Source organism: Anas acuta, chromosome 4 (genome assembly GCF_963932015.1).
Source record: "Anas acuta chromosome 4, bAnaAcu1.1, whole genome shotgun sequence".
Classification (NCBI taxonomy): Eukaryota; Metazoa; Chordata; class Aves; order Anseriformes; family Anatidae; genus Anas; species Anas acuta.
In genome coordinates, this window is record NC_088982.1 from 39,813,491 (window position 1) to 39,834,391 (window position 20,901).

The 20,901-nt window shown below is 50.8% G+C and overlaps 1 protein-coding gene and 1 long non-coding RNA gene across 13 annotated transcripts in view; one reads left to right on the forward strand and one right to left on the reverse strand.

The window, feature by feature from the left end:
• MAML3 (mastermind like transcriptional coactivator 3) overlaps positions 1-20,901 on the reverse strand; it is a 253,638-nt gene that overhangs the window by 26,582 nt on the left and 206,155 nt on the right. The gene's annotated exons all lie outside the window — the stretch shown is intronic.
• Positions 6,751-7,302, forward strand: LOC137856010 (uncharacterized). Its single transcript, XR_011096134.1, has 2 exons — positions 6,751-6,909; positions 7,060-7,302. It is a non-coding gene; the product is annotated as an uncharacterized lncRNA (long non-coding RNA).

The window sequence follows — 20,901 nt, forward strand, 5'->3', positions numbered from 1 at the left end:
CTTCTTGAGGGAAAACGAGCAATTAGCTCTGACCACCTCCGGCCACTGACTGGACGCTGCTTGTGGTGCTGGAAAGGCCACGTGCGGTCTTGTTGGCTGGGGAAACGGGGACATCACTTCTCAACTGCGGCCTCACAACGTGCTTCCACTGATGGGCACAACCTAACACAGAGTTGTCACTTAAATACTGGGACTGGGTAAAAAGTTCATTTTCCCCAGAAAAATCACCATTTCGACTGCATAGCAGTCATCACAACAGGTTCTTCTTTTGAGGGAAAAAATAATAGTTTTGCCAAATACTTGGGGAGAAAAGCACTTATAAAACTGAACCTGTCAGACATCTTCCTATGTTCAGCAAAAACGTTCCATGTTTTTCCAGACAAGACACTATTTTCTAGAGAAGAAAGACCTACGTACTCATTCCAGCAACACTCAACACCAATTTTTGTCCAGTGACGCTCTCCTGAAGGCAGCTGTCAGACCAGAGCGAGAGGCTTTGCTGGTGGCTCCCCGTTTCACTTGGCAGATCACTGTACACACACCCAGCACAAGTACCCCAGCGCAAACCAACCAGCACGTGCTGAGCGCTTCTCAAAGGCAGCCTCCAGAGCTTCCTGGCAAAAGCTGATTCATTTTGAGACAGCAGTGGAGCTGCTCTTATATTTAAAATAAAAAATATTTATATATAAAGATAATATCATATTGTATTCATATATAATAGATTTATAATACTATATTTATATATAATAGATATAGATATATATCTCTATATATAGATATTTATATATATACACTATATATATAATATTAAATACATATAACATATAATATTTATAGTATTATATAAAATAAAGGATACTTTCTCCACCACTGGCCACATCTTCCTACCAGGAAGAACCAGGCTCATCCAAACTCAGCCCACAGACGCCACGCAGCAGGTGGAGCAGAGGTGTCTAAAAGCCAGCTCGCGTCCTCGTTTAGCAGTCAGTCCCCGCTTTCCAGGGCTAAACACCTACGTGCCTCCCTCCTGGCCTTCCACCGCAGGACATCCAGCACTGCCAGGCACCTTTGCAAGAGGCACAGGGGGAGCAGGCTCTCAGCTGCCGCTGCCTACAATGCCTGGGGAGCGTTTGTCAGGGTGGCTGGCGGCAGCCCGCTGTGCGGCTGGCTGTGAATGGGGTTTGTGTGCGCCTTTCATGCCATTGTGCGAGGCTGGAGTGCAGGACAATGCGAATGGAAACATTTCGCCTGTTGTTGACATCTAACTGCCTCCTGGAGGATACAGGCTCCACCAGACAGATGGCTAATTTCTTTACCCTCACCTCCTCCTGCAGCACTCCAGCGTTAGCGTGATGGCCTGCCCCTGGAGTGAAGCCCTAATTGCTGTCAAACGCTCACAGACAAAAGTGGTGTCTACATATCATTCATGCAAGTGTTGTTGCCGGGCTGTGAATTAAACAGCAGAAGCCACTTGTCAATTGACTCCGGCGTGAGCCGTTTTGCTCAGGCGCCGGCTCACGCTTTACAGGATCAAGGCTGACAATTTCCACCGCGGCGCAGGCGGGGACCGCCCGCACGGGAGGATGCGGCGCCTGCCCCAAGAAACCTGGGCTGTCAGGCTTAAATTTGGGGGTGTGCTTCCCCCCTGCTGCAGAAAAATGCTCATTTTCCTTTGTCCTCGCTGGTGAAAGCCGAGCGGCTGCTGAGGATGGAGCGGGTGCTGAGCACAGAGCTCCTCGTTTGTCTTGCTCGCGCACGAGGCGTAATTTGGGGACCGACAAACTCCGTGCTTCATGGAGCTGCTGCCGAACGGGCAGGTAGTGCTCATGGCCAGACGGTGACAGTCAGCCACCGGCAGGCTGATTGGATGCACATTCATCTTCAAATTATGTTGTGTGACAGCACAGGCTGCTGAACACCATTTTAACATGCAGAGTAACTCCTCGGGAGGCTCTTCATTATGCATTCAGCGGGCTATTTTCAGACTAAACAGCATGTCAGTGGCTGTGTTTATCCCTTTCCACCTGGGCAGAGGAAACAGTTCAATGTCCCCCCGGGGAATTAATACATATTACAACCCACACGTCGATTCCCCTCAACAGAGGGAAATGGCCAGGCACACATTGCACGTTTCCAGAAAATATCGAAGCCCCGACAATGAGGGATTGCTAGGGGGGAAAATGTGTCCAAGCAGCGACCCCCGGCTTCACAGAAGCCCAGTAACATGGGGCCAACACAAAACCCTACACACACGAAGGCACACACAGGGCAGCACGCTGATGCCCCACAGGCGGTGCCACGAGCATCGCCTTGGTCCCTGCATCGCTGCCGGCCCTGGCACAGAGCAGGCAGCATCTGCATGGGGCTCAGGGGGCCTTCCCTCTCCTCCTGTCTCCTTCCCAGTGTGATTTACTTGCTCTTGCTGGGAATACTTCATCTCCTGCCCTTTTACAGATCCGACTGGTGGCTTCCTGGGAATGGATTTGCGCCCGTAACTCCGCATCAGCGACTGAAGCGTGTCAAGATCAGCGTTATTCCTCTTCTGCCTTTAATCCTCCCACCTTCAACAGACAACACACCCAGCTGGCAGGGATGGCAGGACCACAGGAGCCAGGCTCCTGGCAGGATGCCAGCCAGGCCACAGGCCCCCTGCTTATTCCCAAAGCAGCTGCCCTACAGTCCTGACCCTTCCCGATCCTGTCTTGGAGCTGGGTACAACCCAAACCAACCCACTGCTAATTGGATGCCTCTAATTAAAGGCAGGTAGTTCACAAAGTCCCTGAGCTGAAAGCTTGGAGAACCTCCCGGGCAGAGGTCTGCAGTCCTGTTCCCCCTGGGGGCTTTATGCAGGACGGGATGTTGGCTCCCACCCAGGTTGGTCCCTACAGGCCCCCCCACAGGTGGGCAGCGAGGGGCCACGACAGGGCAGCTCACCAGGTCGGAAGCCCCCTGGCCGCGTGTAAAACACACATCCCATTTGAAATGAAAGCCTGTTTATTAAAATTGACACTTGCACGGTGCCTGCCCAGCTGATTAGGAGTACCAGCTGTGCAGCCGGCAGCCGAGAGGCCTGACATCCCAGAAACTGCAGCAGCGCTCTGTGTCCTGCTTCATTACTGACCTAACAGCCACGGGAGAAGATTTAGAGCCAAGCTCCTGCAGCCTGTGAGGGTCGCCCAGCTCTGTGCCAGATGCCGGGCCCCACAGAGGGCACTTTTGGCATCCACCTGGGCCAAAACCACGCTGGGGGATGCTCGTGGGGCACCCACCTGCCTGGGGTCCACCGAGGGGCTGCCGGAGCAGGAGGGAGGCGCTGTGAGTGGGGCTGCTCCTCCTAACAATGACAGCAAAGCTCATTCGGGATGGCTCTCCGTGGCAGAGGGATATTGAATTCATTACACTGCAGGGAAAAACTGAGAGGTTAAAATAAAATGGCAGCAGGTGCATCTAATAAGATTACAAGGTCCCCCTGGGATGTACTTGGAGAGCGGTTTCACTGTGTATTTTAAACCAGACTACACTGTTGAAATCAACAGGGTTTTAGTTGCACAAGGCAGGCTAATTGGGAATTCAGTTCATGATTATTCAGGTGTAAGGCACAGCGTAGCCAGAGATGTGCTGAAATAAAATCTGCTTGATCTAAGCGAGGGAGAACAAAGTGGATGCACCTCGTGAGTACAAATGCAGGAGACCGGAGTATGGAGATAGGGGTGGAAGTACACCTCGCAGAGATTTCTGTACTGTCATTAAAAAGGCATTCCAGGGAAAATAGAGTGAAATATATTGTGCTGAAACACCATTTAGATTCCGAGGCTTTCTGCTTTAATACCTCACACAGCCTCAGAGGAGGGGCCAGAAGTGCCAGTATATCATCCTGAACTAACCGAGCTGCTCTCGGATCTGTAGCTTATAGATGACCTTACATAATGGATTGAAACAAGCCTTAAACTTTATTCTAATATAACTGCAAAATAATAATAAAAAAACAAACTGCAATTCTGCCACATTGCATCTACACATACCTGTACCACCACCTCCCAGACATGCTCACAAGGCAGAACTGACAGCCTGACCCGAAGAGATGCTGTGAGGAGCCCCCACGACCCTTCAGACACAGCTCTGTGCTGCTATTTGAGCCCATCAATCCTGCTCCCCGAGTGGCAGCTGGTAACGCACACATCTGCCAACATCCAGGCACCGCAGCCACGGGGCATGCTGCGCTCACAGCTGGAAACTTTGCAACTGCTTACATTTAACTAGAAGATAACCCTGGATTATGCATTTCGCACAGCAGAGGTTAAAAACCATACTGGGGTTTGGGTTAATGCCAGTACAACGCCTCTGCCTGACCCCACGCACACATAATGTTATCTTCTGTAACGTTTCCTCTCTATTCCTCCTTCTGTGCTACCCAGGAAAAATCAGGGAGCCCCCACAACTGGGCCTTACCTGTACAGGCTCTCTGCAGGGCCAGAAGGTGCTGGTTTTTGCTATCAGAAATCCCACCCTGTGCTCTGGGGGTGGCTTCCAGCTTCTGCCTAGGAAGCTTGCTCGCCTTAATATCATTACACTAGGGGTGGTTACCCCTATGGGATGCCAGCAGCCCTTGCAAATCTTTACCTCTAGGGCTCAGGAGCAGAAAGCATCCCTGCCTGTTTCACCCAAGGTAGATGTTTCAGATGGCTAAGTGGAAACAAATGTGTTTCGCAGACAAGCCCCACCTGCAAAAAGCCCCTGCTGTCAACAGCTGACTGGTAACAGGCCTCTTAACGGTGATGGGATCTGCCTGGAAGAAGTGACTGGAGGCAAATGTCTTTCCCAGGGAGGTGGAAAAAAGCCTCTGGGGAGCGACAGGTTTTAAGGCAAAATGGGGCAGCCTGCATGGGATGGCTGCTCATCGCCCTGCAGCCACAAAAGGCAGCGAGCTCCGAGCCTCTCCATCATCTCGGTGCCCACGTTTCTGCCTCCTCCTGGAGAGCTGGGGACAGTGGCTGTCCTGGGTGTCCTCCCAACATGTCCACCTCAGCAGGGTGGACGTGTTGACTGTAAGGTTTCACCTCTTTTGGCTTAGAGCACACGGCCAGTTGGCAGAAAGGGGCTGCAGCCTCATCACAGCAGCTCGTACATGAGCAGAGCTTGTGTCGGAGAGCAGGGCACGCGTCCTGCTCTCTGCCAGCAAGCAGGCGTCTTCCCCCAAATCTGGCTGCTCTGGCTGAGCTGTGACACCTCAGCCAAGCCTCCAGGTGCAGTAAGGGCTTCCTGAAGTCAAAAAGGAAAGGGTGAAGTGGCACAAGAGCAACTCCTCACCAGAAGGGGAATTACTCCTGGCACTCCCAAAACGCCCCCGATCACACGAGGCTGTGCATTACACCCAACGTGTGCACATTGCTGCACTAACCCCTGTAGTGCCAGCCCCCAGGGGAACTGCAGGCTCTGTGCCACAGGGCGCAGGCACTTTAATTCTGTTTTATGATTTTTAGCATCCTCCTCTCACAGGCAAGGCGCTTTTAGACCCCGGTTTCATTTTAAACAGCGGGAAATGTAGTTTAATATGCTTTTCAGTAGTGGTAAGAACAGAAAGGGAAAAATAAAGGGAGTCGGGAGAATAGATGGCACAGCAAACTGAATGCCGGAGCTGCGAAACGGCACGCGGTGCTCACACAGAGCTGGTCAGCTCCTCGCTGTTCCCAATTGTGCTGTGCTCACCCCAGCTTTTTGCGGAGGGGGTGCCTGTAGAGCAAGTAACAGGCAAACCGGGGGGGAGGCTTCTGCCAGCTGTGAGCACCCTCCAGGGTGATAAAAGCAGGACGGACAAGAAAGGGAGGGCGGCAGGAAGCCCTGTTATTTATCTGGCCCCAGGTAACTCCCCGGGCAGGGGCCAGGTCCCCCCGGCAGCGGGGTGCGGGTGCTGGCTGGGGTGGGAGCGGGCTTCTCCCCCTCCCCGCGCCCACGAGGCTCTCGTCTTTCTCCCAGCAATTACCGCGGATGATTTATATGGCCAGTCGAGAGGGCCTGCCAGGGTTCTTATTTCATCTCGGGAAAAAAAAAAAAAAAAGGGACTCTGCTGGAATTTTATCAGGGAGCCCGGATTAAACTGACAGCTGCCTTTTGTTTTGTTTTTAAAGACCTTCCCTTCGGGGCGCCGCCCGGAACGAGGGGGGGACGCCACAGCGAGCAGAGGGCAGCAGCCCCTCCTGCAAGAGAAAATAAAACCATTTCCCTCTCCCCGTGCACGTTTCAAGCGAGGCCATTTTTAAGGAGCCGACATCTGAGAGCGCCCCCCGCTCCCGGCAGCTCCGAGCAGCGCTTCATGGCACTCGGCTGCAGCCACCCAGGCCGCAGCTTTGCCTCCCCCAGTGCCGAGCCTCCATCCCCGCACCACGGCAGGCCCCGAGTGCGGCTCCGAGCTGGCACGGAGGGCCCTGTGTAGCGGGGTAGCAGCGTGTAAAGAAGTGACACAGCCAGGATGTTCTGGGTGCTTACAGGGAGAAGAGGGAAACAAAACCAGTGTTGGAAACCAGCAGAAGTTGACTGCTGCAGATCCTTCCTTAGCACAGCCTCAGGAAAAGCATTCGGCTGCCCCGTGCCCCCCTCCTGGCACCAGGGGTGAGAGCTCTGGCGTTCAAGGACCAAGGCAGTGCCTTCGCCATCAGCTTGGTGAAGATTTCACCAAGCCCAGCTGCTCCTCCCCGTCCCTGGCCACATTTATCGCCTGGGAGCTGGCCGCTGCCTGTTCCAGGAAGGGGGTTAAGCTAATGATATGCCAATTTGGCTCACCCGCACGGCCCTGTGGTGGGGCTGCTTGCCGGTGCCACACGGGGAGCACGGCGAGGATGAGGAGTGCCATGCGGGGAGCCCAGCATCGCCGAGAGCCCCAGCTGCCCTGGGTGGGCTCTGTTCCCCCCGCGGGTCAGTCCCCCCCGTGCGAGGCTTGGCACGGCTGCCAAGCTCTCAGCCCCAGAAATAGCGCGTCAGGCAGCCGAAAAAACCAGCGGGGAGGGGGAGAGGCAGATAAAAATAGCGAGAAATGTTGATTGCATTGTTACTGCTTCAATTAAGCTCAGACACTTCAGCCTGATGAGTCAACAGCAATGACAAGAGGGCACGGCGAGCGGGAGCAGAAGGGGTTTGCAGTCCCACCAGCGCGGAAGGCAGCAAGGTCCCCAAGCAGGAACCCCCCACGAGCAGGGCTGGTGCTCCCGGTAGCCGTCCACCAAAACGCGCGCTGCCAGCGCGGACAGCGGTCATTAAAATCTGTGTGTAGTTTGCGAGGCTGTTCCAATAAATGACCCAGCGAATTCATCTCGTCTCCCAACGCTATCTCCTGGTATTTGGGATGACTTCATGCCAGATATCCTGCCGCAGGGAAGCGCGGCGGGCTGGGGGAGGAGCGGCGAGGGGCTGCTCGGGGGAAGAGCCCAGCCTGCCTTCGTCCCTCGGCGCTGCCTGGCGAGTCCCCTTCCATCACGCTCCCGAGCGCGGCACAATTAGTGCAGCGGGCCCGCTTCTCCTGCAGGAGCCCAGGTCCCCAAAAGGTAGGGCTTCAACATCATTAGCAGTTCATCGTCTTAAACCTCCAGGCAGCCCCTAGGCAGATCCCCTCGCGCAAGCCCCGCACCCCTCCCCCTTTTTGGTGTCTGCTTATCAAACTAATGAAGCACATCCAGACTGAAAGGTCTTGGGGTAGAAGACAGCAGCTTAACCATGATTCAGTACATGGCCCTTCCCCTCCTCCTCTTTATCAAATAAAGCAAGCAGAATTTCCTACGCTTAAATGGAAGGGAGGAGGAAGGAAGGAGGCTGAGGGGAGGGAGACGTTTGTCTAGTAATTCCCTGCAGAAGGAGATGTCTGTTTACTTTCTTTGACTGAGCACTTGCATATTAAAAAGCCCCGGCTCCTTAGCGGGCAGGATTTAGCAGCACCGGTGATGCCTGCTCCGGATGGCTGGGGATAACTCCACGTCCTGTGGCCCTCCCCTCGTCCTCCTCTGGGCGCAGGCAGAGGGATGCTGCACGTGCTCCGGCCCCAAAATGCAAGCAGCCCCGGCAGAAGCTATGGAAGCACAAGAAGGCTCCAGCAGTGCCCTGCCATTCAGGGGGAGATGGAAAGACGATTTCCAGCTGTAGGTAGTAACACACAAACAGCTTTTGTCGTGTCACTGGCCTCCATACAGATGGTTACTTCAAGGCAAGTGGGAAAGAAAAAAAAGAGGAAAAAGGAGCCCTGTTCTCATACCCTCGGACTTAGAGGCATGCTTTAAACGTGTTTAAAGACGTTCGTGCGTGTTGGTGATAACCTGCTGCTTGTCTGAAATCGAGGAACACGAACGCGAGGTGCTGTGAGTCAGCTGCTCTCACGGTGTCAGCTCAGCCCTTCTCCTGGGTCAGCAGGAAAGGGCTTTGGGAGTAAAAGTCCTTCTTCACGCTGCAAAATACGACTTCTCACCAAATCAACTGGATGTACTTTAAAGAGGGTTTACTGGGGATAACTCGCTGTCACCAGTGCCTGCAGCTGTGTGAGTGCCTGCTGTCGAGGGACCCTCAGGACACCTCCAGTTCAGGCTGCAGAGAGCACCTTTGTTTAGACCCCGACAGAAACTCTCCCTGCCCCCTGACACGAGCCCATCCTGCATTTTGCAGCACCAGGCTTGTTTCTTCTGAGACAAGGCAAAGACAAAGCTCGATCGATCCATCACATCTGCTTTGAAATCTTACTGTGTTGCAGAGTTAAAACCCCTAAGTTTTGTCTCCTGAAAGGCAGGGACCAGATGAAAGCAGTCCCAAATCCTGTTCACATATCACCCTCATCACAGAACAACCACACAGACTACAACGTTGACCGAAGCCCAAGGAACATACAAGATCATTTTTAAAACAAATTTAAAAAAAATCTTACAAATGACAGGCTTTTGTTTCCCACTAATGTAGGTTAATGCTCGTTCCCATCCACGCAGGTGGGATCAGCATTTGACTAGAGCAGCAAAAAGAAAAAAAACACAACAAACTGGCCACGGGTGGCTCGGGGAAGTCCTCCCTGGTGGGCACGAGGCTTGCCTTCTTTCCTCTTCAGGAAATCTGCGTGAGAATAAACCACAAATACATGCAAGCACAAAACACACACACACAGGGGTTGCATAAACAATTTGACCGTGAGCACCCCGACACACAAACGTATCTGTACAAAGAAAGCACCCGGGGCACCAGGAACACAAGCACATCTAAGTGCTCTCCCTGTTCGTGCTGTCATTAGGTGTCTCCCCCTGGAAGCCGGTGCCTGCTGGTGGTGTTTTGCTCCTCTGTGGCCTGGCTGAGCTGTGAGTTCCCTTTGTTCCCCCCCATGGCACGGGGTGCTGGCTGGAAAGGTACAGGGGGGTCAGGAGCTGCACAGACACGGTGAGCTAAGAGAATGAAAACCTGCATAAATATGGCCTGAAAAGGTGTCTCAGAAATCTGAAGGAGAAAAAACGCCACGGACCAGAGAGTTATCCAGCATCCTACAGAGATGAGCTTGCGCTAGAAAATGAGAACCTGGAAATGAGGTCCAGGATTTGCCCCCTTTTAAGTTTCGTGAGGGTGTTTGGATCGCAGAGCCTCGCCGAGTCAGCCAGGCATCCTTCTGAGACTGCCTGCTTTGCCGTCAGCCTGTGTGCATTATCGCATTGTAATCAGTCCAATATCCCATCTCTTATCTAAAATGTAAATACTAATTTGAGGGTTCAGGGAGAACACAGCTATTTTATTTTCGGTTTAAAAAAAAAAGAGAGAGAGAGGAGGAGGCTGGCATCATAACAGTAATTTATGATTTTCCTGGTGTATTATCATCGGGTAATAAGAGCAACTTGAAACTGCCAATTATCTCATAAGAGGGGTATCACCTTTTCTATTTTGAATGACTCCATCGATAAACGCAGGCTCTGCTTGCTAACACTCCGTCACATAATCAGTGGCCTTGCAGCGGGAGAGACGAGAGCACGAGAAGGAGAGAAAAACAAGCAGCAAAGAGACGAGCGCGCCGTGCCAGCCAGCCCGGGGCTCAGCAGCAGCAGCAGCAGCAGCATGGAGCAGGGGAGGAGGAAGAGGAGGAGGAGGAGGAGGAGGGGGCTGGGAGGAATCGCCCCGAGCAGCCGGCAGGTCACACACACACAGTGTGCAACAGCAAACGGGGTTTACAAAGAGACATCTGTTCCATTACTTGGATGCATTGTGGCTAATTACATCCTGGCCCGTCTGTGAAATGACAGCCACTTATTCTCCAGTGAACCGTAAAATCTGTACATGTTCGGTGCGGGCAGTGGGGAGTACGAGGAGTGCTGGGAGCGGGGAAGGGGGGGAAGGATGGAGAGGGGGCCGGGAGAGAGGCGCAGGAGGAACCCAAGGACGTACCCAGCGCCTCTGCGGCCACGGTGCTGTCGGTCAGGAAAAGGAAAAGGAAAGTCACTCCAAAAGGCAGACCCTAACGCAATGCTGCCATACTTATGCCGGGCCGTGATGCCTGCTCTGCCCCAAATTCCTCTCCCCAGCGTTGCCTTTGCTGAGGGAGCGTGGCGGTGCCAGCAGGCGCGCAGCAGTGCACTTTTCCTGCAGGTTTCTGCAGCCCCTCTGCCATCGCTGTTTGTATCTCCCTTACCTGCTGGTCTGACAGCTTTGTTAGAGGCTATTATCCCCTACACCAATTTAATTTTAGCCTTGGATGAATTAAAAACAAGGACTTCTCATCTCCCACCACCTCCCACAGATTTTTTTAGAAATCTGAAGGAAGCTGCAAGAAAATAAATCTCGTCTCTACTTTTCCGCATACCAAAATGGGCCCTGTGCTCCAGCACGACTGCAATCCGCTCAGATAACACAACACAAATCAGATATCAAGGCTTTGAGTACGCAACCCAAGGGACAGCGTTCAGCACCGTGCTAGCTAACAAGGGTTAAATCCTGATCATAGTAGGTCCTGGCAAAAAAAAACCTACAAACTTTTCAGCGAAGCTGGGTTAAATGTCAAATGAGGCAAAGGCTGCAAAGGTTTGAAAGTGGTTTTGCTGGGGGAGCAGTGGCTTGGCTTGACACTAGAGCAGAGCTCTCGTGAGAACATCTCTACCCGCAGCTAATTCTGATCCCGCGTGCAGCCACATCCCTGCAGCGCTTCTCTGGGATGCTTTGGTGGCCCAGCCCAACAGAACACCGAGGTGGTGTAAGCAGCCTGCCAAACTGGTGCGGTGGCAATTCAAATAAATGGCTAGGTGGTTAAGAGAGGAGGGCAGACTAGAAACAAAGACTGGCTGCTCAGTGACAGCCGATCAGCCCCCTAACCAGAGGCACTGCTTTTGTTCCAGGACTTCCCCGTGAAAGCCTCACCTTAACTGCTAATACAATGAAACCTGTGGATTAGGGCAGAATTTGCTCAGTGTGATGAATTGCTCACTCCCAAAATTGAAGTAAAACTAAGTGCCGTGCACAGGGAAGGAAGGTAAGGAGGACTGCTTGATACTGTTTGTATCACCTACAAGCTGAAGCTGTAGAAATCCAATGGTGTCTAGAAACAGAATTGCAGCAGCCAAACTAAAGAGAGCTAGGATGCTTTGGGACGAGATTTCTTCCTGCATTTGGTTACAGGCTAAGAGGGACATATTAATCCATCTAAATCCCTGACCGCACCATATCCTGCAGGTGTTACAGCCATTCAAGATGGTCAGATCTAGAGGGGAAGAAAAATACAATTAATCTCCGTTCCCTTGCACGATACACAAACAGATGCAGAAAAAGGGAAGCACTGCAGGCAGCTGGTTTGTGTTCACAGCTTAAAGCAAAACCACCTGAGGCTGAAACACCAGGAAAAGTAGCGCAAGCGTGATGTTTTTGCTTCAACTTTAAAACTAGCCTCTGTAGATGTTGGCAAACCAACATAACAGGGAAAAAAAGCATTGGGACCTAGTGTTCCTGCCAGGTTGGGAGTAAAAGCAACTGGAAAAATTAATGGATTTTTCATTAAAATGCTCACCACTTCCTCCAATTTTTGGTCTGCATTCTGTGGTTTCTGTTTCAATCCTCCTTTCCTGACAAAGGCTTCGGTGCTTCTTAGGGCCAGAATGAATATTTATCGTCGCCTCATTCGTGAATCGCAGGTCACAGCCTCTCTGGCAGTAACCTGTGCACGGGGCTTGTACCATCTGGCCGTGGGCAGGCGGGGACCCTCCAGCAGGGCCTCGCAGAGAGCCCCGAGCTTTGCCTGGGGCAGCTCTGGCTGTGGGAGGTGAGTGGTGCCTCCGGACCTCCCTCTTTTTCCTCCACGAGCAGCAGCACCTTAGCCCTGTGCTGTCTTCAGAGCGGCCAGGGCAGCTGGCCAGGGTTTTGAAGGGTTTCTCCGTGGGTAGATGCAGATTCCCCTCTGAGCCCTGCGAGCAGTTGGCACGTACCCCAGTTGGCAAAACTCTGCCAAGCTCTTCAGGAGCACCCGATTTGACTGACAGAATTAAAGCAAGGGGCTCGATATCCCTGTGCTTGACAAAACCTGGAAAGCAATTAAAATGCATCTGGGGAACTGAATGGTGTCAGTCTAACTCGGAATGGATGATACATCCATCTTACCAATTTCACTGCACAACAGGCAACCAGAGAAGGCAAACCAAGGGGAAGGAGAGGGCTGAGTGAGCTGAATTCAATCTTGCGGTGGGTTCTTCTGCCGTAACAGCTGGCGCTTAGTCTATGGATAAATACAGGATTTCATTTTCCATGGACATCAGGCTGCCTCTCCTCACCAGCCCTAAACTCACCCTCACAAAAGAAAAGCTTAGCAGAAAAAAAGAAGCTCACAGTGTGTAACTCTACAAAGAGCTTACAAGGAAGGATTTATAGTAAATTAATATCACCAGCAGCCATATAGCTCACAGATGCTCGCAGCCTTTTGGTGTAAACTGTGATTTAGTTGGCTAACACGTTAGGTGTAAGATCCAGAGACCTCAATTACGGTCTTCCTTCCCTGCCTGTGCAGCTGGAACCTCCTCCCCACACTGCCTTAATGATGAACTTAGCGTCAGCCTTGTTTTTGTTGTATGTATTGACCTATAGCTTCTGATCATTCATCTGCACATGATCTTCTTATCTTCTTCACAGCGTCTTAGCCTGCTCTGGTGTCTGAAGCACTAAATGTTTTACAGTAGGTTATCGCAAGTTCAACTTAATGAGAATCAAGAAAGCGCATTGGGTGGAGGCCCAGGGTTGATCCTGAGTTCATTCTGATCTGAAAAGATTAAAAGGTATATCCCCCTCCTCTGTTTTATTTTTCACTTGCCTTTCACATTGTATATGGACACCCAAGGTGAGCTTTTCCTCTCTTCTCCGGCAAAAGCTACAACAACTGGAGGAGAGCACATGGGTGACATCACAGGAGTCAAAAGTGAAAAATGAAGCAATGGGAGAAGGAAGGGTTTTTAATCATCCCATTTAAAATGCTGCTTCCCCCTGAGTTTGTGTAGTGTGAATTCTTGCTCATATCTATTTCAATAAGGAATGAAAAATTTGTAACAAAGGACATCTGTTCTGTAAATGCAAAGCTTCCAGCTCTTCAATAAAGATGAAAAAATGTCTCTGAGACTTTCAGGAGCTTCTCTGTCAGAAAGCAGAGATATTCTTGAGACCTATAAGGCAAAGTAAAATACACCTGCTCTCTTTGAGAATCCATCCTTCTCCCCCTACAGTTGCCTGATGTGAAAGCTTTTCAAGCCATTTTTCCCAACTATAAAATAAAGGTGACCAGCTAAGGGTATTAAAGACACAGCTCTATGCTTCCTCTTAGGTAAATTCTTCAAAGACAAGGGAGGTATGACTGTGCAAAAGCTGAAAGCATTCCCAACAGGCAGCTGGGAAGACCAAAGTGCTAAATTCCTCCCCTGAGAGCATCCATTTCTTACAGGGAGGTGCTGCCGTTAACAGGCTTCCCGGTTACACCCTCCTCAGAGCTCCTGAGCTGCTGACACTTGTCCCCAAAGCAAGACAGATGTATGCTCTGATCTTTTCTTGGGGGAGAAGGCAGTAAACCAACTGCTGCTTCTTCCCTGTTGCCTGGCTGTAGTGTTGCTGCCAAGGTGATCGGAGAGCAGTGCATTAAGAGGCTGGATGAAAAGAGGAAAACAATCGCTTTGCCTTAAAGAAAAGGACTGGAGGGGGTATTTGTCTTTAAATTTGAAGGTTGACACAAGCAGCATTTGAACTGCCTTTTAAATATTAGTCCCTCACCCAACAGAGTAATGCTGGTAGAGAACCAGTTAGCTTGGGCCTCTGGAAGTTTGGTGTGAAAAGGACAGGGAAGAAAAGAAAACTCTGGGAATAGCTATCAATTAACAAGCCAAAAGAGGAACAGTTTTAGGGACATGAATGTGATGCTAACTAAGAAAAACAAAACCTGGAAGAGGCATTAAGAACATGTGTGCACGTACACAAAATATACGGGGCTGCTACTTGCACAACAGCTCGGATCTCTGCAGCCAAGTGCTAGGCCTTCTGTGCAGAAATGCTACCTGCAAGTAAATCTGAATTGAAAGCACGGAGCAAGGCAAATTGCACATACTTCACAGATACATGCAAAAGCGACAAGTTCCAGAAGCTTCAGAAGAGCTCTCCCAGGAAACAAACGAAATGCACACACAGAGCTGTAGCAGAAATAACACCTCGTGTGTGAGCCTGTGGGCCCTGCGCCGGGGCTGAGGGGGGCAGGGAAGAAGAGGGGCTGTAGTCTGACAGAGGGCAGGCTGAGCCTTCCCCTTCCGAAGTACCCATGAAAACACACCATAAATACCACACATGGTGTGCCATCTGGCTTGGGCCTGCCACCACACGGCACCAAGTGATGCCACGTACTTGGATTCATTTGGTCAGCAGCAGGGGCGCTAAGAGGGCTAGCAGGAAGCCCATTGGGAAGGTCTGTCCTTAGAAAGCACGTTTCAAGGAATTCAACATGCCCTGAGGTAGCTCGGAGGCATGGCCTGCGCTTAGTTCTGATCCGTACACCAGGAGGTGGTGGCACTGCTGGGCTGTGCGGGGCCTCCAAGGTGGCACTGGCAGGAAGGGACGGGAGCTCTGCCTCCAGCCCTTGGCCTCTGGCCTTAGTGCTCGGGCTTCCAGAGTGTAACACTCGATCACCAAAACGTGTGCTGCCAGAATAAAAATCATCTCTTTGGGTCCCTCCATGAGGCCAGTTTCCAGGAGCTGCAGGCTCCCCTTCCCGGAGGTGCAGCACACACAGGGCTGGACTGTGAGTGCCCTGGGCCTGCTCCCCGCCTCGTCTGGTGGTTCACAATTAGCACCGCTCTGGCCACAATTAGCATCTCTTGCTTGTGAGAGACCCGAGTCATTAGCCAGAACGGGAAGTTAATCACCTGCCCACCGTTACAAAAGGGACGGTCCTGTCAGGAGGAAGGTCACTGGCTGGGACCACTGGGGGACAATGGCTGCTCTCTAACCGGTGCCCCTGAATAAATCAACCTCCAAATCCCAGGGCGTCTAAACCTTTACGAACACAAACACTCAGGCAGTATATACACTACAAAATGACCCAGAATAAAAATGTCTCCCTCTGAGCCCCAGCTTTGGGATGCCATCTCCCCGGTTAACCCCTCCCCGCCAGGTTCCCTGCCTGCCTCACAGAGAGCGTTTTGTTGTTCCCCTAGTACATTATTTGTTGAAATAAATATGGAAATAAGGCAGAGCAAGACAGCCAGACTGAAATAAATTCATCACTCATGGGCTCTCAAGGGAAGAAAACCGCGCATTTTTTCTAAATGATTATTTCTGAAGCACTGAAGGAATGGCTATATCACTAATGAGGCCAGTGCTCCATGACTGCTGATTATAAATGACCTAAAAAGAGACAAGGGGATGGTGTATGTATGTATAGGGGGATGGGGAAAGAGATGAATTGTTCTTCCTCAGGATCTGGAATCATCTCCCCAGGCTCCTCAAAAGTCTGAGAGCATCTGTGGTTCACCACAAAGACAGGCCTGGCATATTTACAGCCGCACGAGGAAGTTGGGGCTGCAGCAGTGTGCTATGCTAACAAGTAAGCACACGATTCCTCTCCTCCCTTGATAGGTCACTATCTGTTCGCTGCAATAATAATTAAAAAGGAAAACGAGCCCTCTCAGTTGCCCCAGGGTCTAAATTATAGGTCCTGCAGGTTGATGCAGTCCGACTGGAGGCAAGAGAAGGCTAAAGCCAGGAATAAGATTCACTTGTGTCTTCTCTCACTTGCTAATTCCCATGGAAACAAGCAACTCACGACAAATGACTAAAGGATGCTTGCAAAAATCTTACTCATATGTTTTGCTGGCTACCTTCCCCCACACCTTCAGGCGGAATGATTACAGATGCATCACGCATGCAGCAATCCTAGAGCACGGCTGATTTCTGAACAGGACAGGATGGCCACATGCAAAGGTGGTCAGGATGCAAGCCAAAAGCAGCAGAACCGGCAGCGTGAATTCAGAGAACAATACAGCAATTTTGCTATAGAGAGCTGCTGCTTTCAGATTCCTCGTGGTATGATTTATATCACACGATATGCAGAAGTGACAGCATCCAGAAGCAAAAGATCAGCTAAGGGACAGCTTCTGACACATAACGTGACCTACTACCCAAATCGGAGGGTACTGAGAAGATGGGATTTGCTTATTTATCTAATGGGGTTTTATTTCAGTTTGTTTTGTGAACAGAAATTGCCCAGGACACCTTGAAGAACAGAGATCCAAAAATGGGCTTCTGCAGGAACTCAGACAAAGGAGCCCTGACAGATATTAGATGGATTATAGTCATGCACCACTGCCAGAGGTTTTCCAACACTTTTTAAAGACTAACCCTTTCCTTTTTGCAGGCAGCAATGTCCTCTTGCAAAAGCCAGTGGGGTCTGGGAGAGGCAGCTTTGCTCCCACCAAAATCCTTCCAGCTTGCACATTCACTGATGGTAGCAAAGCGACGCACTTGCAGAACTGCAGCTCAGGCCAAGGCTCCTATCTCACTTCTATCCTCTATTTTAGCTAACTGGAGAGGCTCGTCACGTAAGGGTTACTGCAGCCTCAGTGGGGAGTAGCAGATGATTTTCTCCCCCTCAGGAGAGGGACCATTTCCTTGGAGCCTGGGATTGCTCTGTGGGGTCCTGCATCTTTACAAAAGCCTAGAGCACGCTGGCCAGAAAGGTGAGACTTGGCACAGCTGCTAAATCCAGGGGGAGGGGAAGAAAAGTTGAACCAAGTTTCTCTCTTTCTCCCAGGTCATTTGTCACAAGCCTTAATAGCTAATAACCTCTCTGTAAAATTTATAAGCCAAGTTAGAGAATTACGGAATAGGGAAATAATTCACTAATAGCCTGTATAAGGTGGTTTAGAAATCTGGTAGGAAAGAACCACAAAATACTAAATTTTCCAGGTTTCAGAAGTTACTGCTGTAGCTGCAACTCTTTTTAACCCTGTCCAATTCAGCTGGCTGACGTCTGTGTAAGAGTTGAGCCACCTCTCTCAGAGATGTTCACGCTACGACATGGACCTGCCAACCAGTTCTGTGCCACGGATGCTGGAGCCAGTTTCCAGTTCCTCCCTCGAGGTGTTAACAGACGGGGTTCCCTTCCCTCTCTAAGCACCCCACTACAGGCAAGTAGACCTCATGTGCTTTTCCAAAGGCCTTGGGCTATTCCCCCCCGGAAGGGACAGGAGAGTGAAGATCACCCCGTAGGTTACGCTACTTCTGTCCCCCTTGCCTGACGCAGGGAGCACGAAGAAATCAGAGCAGATGCTGCATCGGCAACGTTTCTGAAGTACTCTAATGAATCCGACCCCAGGCTGAAGCTTCAGAAGTGTAGTGGCGTGTCAATGTAAACAGCTAAAACTAGTGTCAAGTCAAGTGGTAACAAGGCCACCGCTGTTTTTACAAGCATCGTGTACTTAGCAGATAAAAATGAGCATCCTACCAAAGCCCTCCGCCAGGCGCCCTGATCACCAGCAAGAGGAAACCATGCCCCTGTACGATCGGCGTGACTCGCTGCCAGTGATAGGGAGCCCAATTTCTTACAAGCTGTCCATTAGGATGATGAAGAGACTAATAACCACCACACACGGGTTTTTATCTTTTCTTCTTCTTCGTGTTGGTCCACTGGCAACTGCTAATAGCTTTCCAGGGCTCCTTTAAATAAACAGAACTAATTACTCCGCACAATGACACCGCGGCTTACAGACAACTAATTATGTCATGGAGGGGTTTCTTAACATGCACATTTATTTGCACAGGGCCACGTCTAACGTGCAGCAAATTTATTCAGTCTTTATGCTATCAGCTGGTACCAAAATAACGCCGAACACACAGCAGATCCAGACTGCAGAACTTTAGCAGGCAAGCTCTCCCAGGAGGCTAGAAAACAACACATGGAGCACGCATATTACCGAACATGTGTAGCGGCGCCGCTGCGAGCCTCCTGCGCATTTAATATAGCGCCGTGGCACAGACTGAAGCTGTTGTGTAAATAAAGCGCGGCTTTTCTTCGCCCGTGTTTGCTATATGTTGAGCAGGCAGTCGCTACTCGCTACGCCTTCTGCCCTGACAACATGCCTTGATAGAGGGATAATGGAAATCCTGGGCCAAAAAAGCACAGAAGCGAACAGATGGACAACATAAAAGACGAGATATGCTGGGAAACTGTTCCACAACTATGGAAAGAAGAAAGAGAGAAGTTAAGTGGCTCGCTGAGTGCCGTGCGGCCGGCTGTGTTACCGGCTAGAAGCAAACTTAGGGTTTCCAGACACCTACTCCCTTACTAGGGGATAGTGGCAAACTGAGTGTCCCACCCCCTGCCTAAAAAGCAAATTGAAGTGTTAGATTTGCAAGCGCTTCTGGACAGCCACGTTACATGGGCAGCAACTTTCTCTCCTCAGAGAGGATATTCCAAAAGGATGTAGCAAGGACAGCTCTCCACATATAATGATCCTTAGCATTAAGCAGGGCTATGTGCATAAAAAGCAGCATACGTCTTGTTAAGCATGTCTGACTGGCAGATGAACTGATGTAAGAGGGCAGAGTATCGTATTTGGAGCTATTAGCTGACTGTCTGGCCAAAATACCTGCGTAGAAATGTGGGCCCAATTATACCTGCATTCAACTCTCATTCACCTATCAAGCACACCTGCACCTGTACAAAGAGCTTTAAACTTGCCGTTTCAAGCAATTGAGTCATAAGAAAATGGGAGCCTTTACAGAACAGGCTTCAAAACCTCATGTGAGATGCGGGCCACTGTTTTCCGCAATTCCCCTCTACCTCCCCTCTAAACACGAGGCTGTTTTTGCAGAAAGAGAGCTCAACCACGGATGGCAAGCCCCTGCAAAACCACAGCAGGAGGAGGAGACAGGTAGTTTCCTCGGGGACCAGGCTGACCTTGACTCATGACACCAAGATAAAAGCTGCAGCGCTTGGCCTCCCACTACGATCCTACAGAGGAGGGTCACTTGGGTAGGGCTCTCACTGCAGGAGCAGGCAGCTCTAGCAGACACACACACAAAGAGGGCTCCCCCCGTACAAGAACCATTAGAAGACAACAAGATATGCACAAAGACCTCCAACACGGAAACTGAGGGGAAAATGGCATGAAAGAGCCAAAGGACAAGCACTGCGGTGTCCTCTGTCCCTTCCGAGCCCTGCAGCACGGCACCACAGAGAGGGCCTCACGCCACAGCCCGCATCAGCAGAGCAGAGGCTTTTGGAGTGCCGGCTGAGCAGTCCTGCAGCAGGTTTGGGATTTATTAATTAGGCAGGAGGCTCCCCAACAAACCTGCTGAGAATCGCGTCGTGTTGGGCAGAAAGAGGCCACGTTGGGTCCACACTGAGGGTATCATTGCTCACCTCGATGCTGTACTGCCCGGCTTCGGGTCAGTGCCAGGTGAGAACAGGAATGGGACAGGAGCAGCACAAATGGTTCATTTCCCTTAAGGGTGGGCAAACAACTTCATTAAAGCGAGGATAAACATACCAGCCCTGAAAAAGGACTTCTGCTCAGAACCGCCTCCTCTTTAAGCCTCTGATTCTCAGCTCAGTTTAAAGGAAACTCTATGTACCTCCATGCCAAGCGTGCCCATGACCTACTTACTGTTTCCCATGGGAAACCCTGAGGTTTCTCATAGCATTTTTCTTACCCTTATGCTAGGGTATAGCATCATTTAGTATCATCAGCTTTAAGTTTTGTGTTTTTCCCATCTGCCTATTGTTGCAGGTGCCAGGTTCAAGCTTTCCCTTGCTAAATAACACTTATTTTTAAACACAAAAAATAAGATTCTTACAGAAGTTGGGACACTAGGACCTGAGGCCTTCCAAAGAAGACACCCAATATCCACACTGGAAAACCTGGATTGTGCCCTGCAGCTCAAACCACGGTGCCCACTCACTCATCAGCCCTTCTGAGCCCCAGGAGCAAGCAGAAGTCCCCTGGAGGTTTTGCACCTAAATCTCTTCAAATGAAACCATGTTGCCTGAGATCCCAAAACCAATGGTGCCGCACAGAAAAAGACGAGAATTAGCGGTTTCACAGTCTGGTGTCAGACCCTGTTCTTAGTTTTATGGTGTTGGTAGCAAGAAGGCATGCATCCCTTCTGGCCCTTCCCTTGAGGTTACTCGGGTAGCAATTCGCACAATGGTGATTTTCAGTTCTCTGGGGTGAATGCAGGATTCACGCGTGCATTGCTCCCTCCAGGAATGGAAATGTAGAGGACACAGCCCAAGTGGTCCGCACCGAAAATGAAAAGCTTGTGCTTTCTGGCATGTTGGAGGCTGACAGGAGGAGAGGCTGGCGGTGCCTCCACACGCGCAGGTGCCCCAAATGGGTGCAGGGAACCACATTCAGATCATGAGGCAGCACTGAGGGATGTCAAAACTGCCCAAGAACC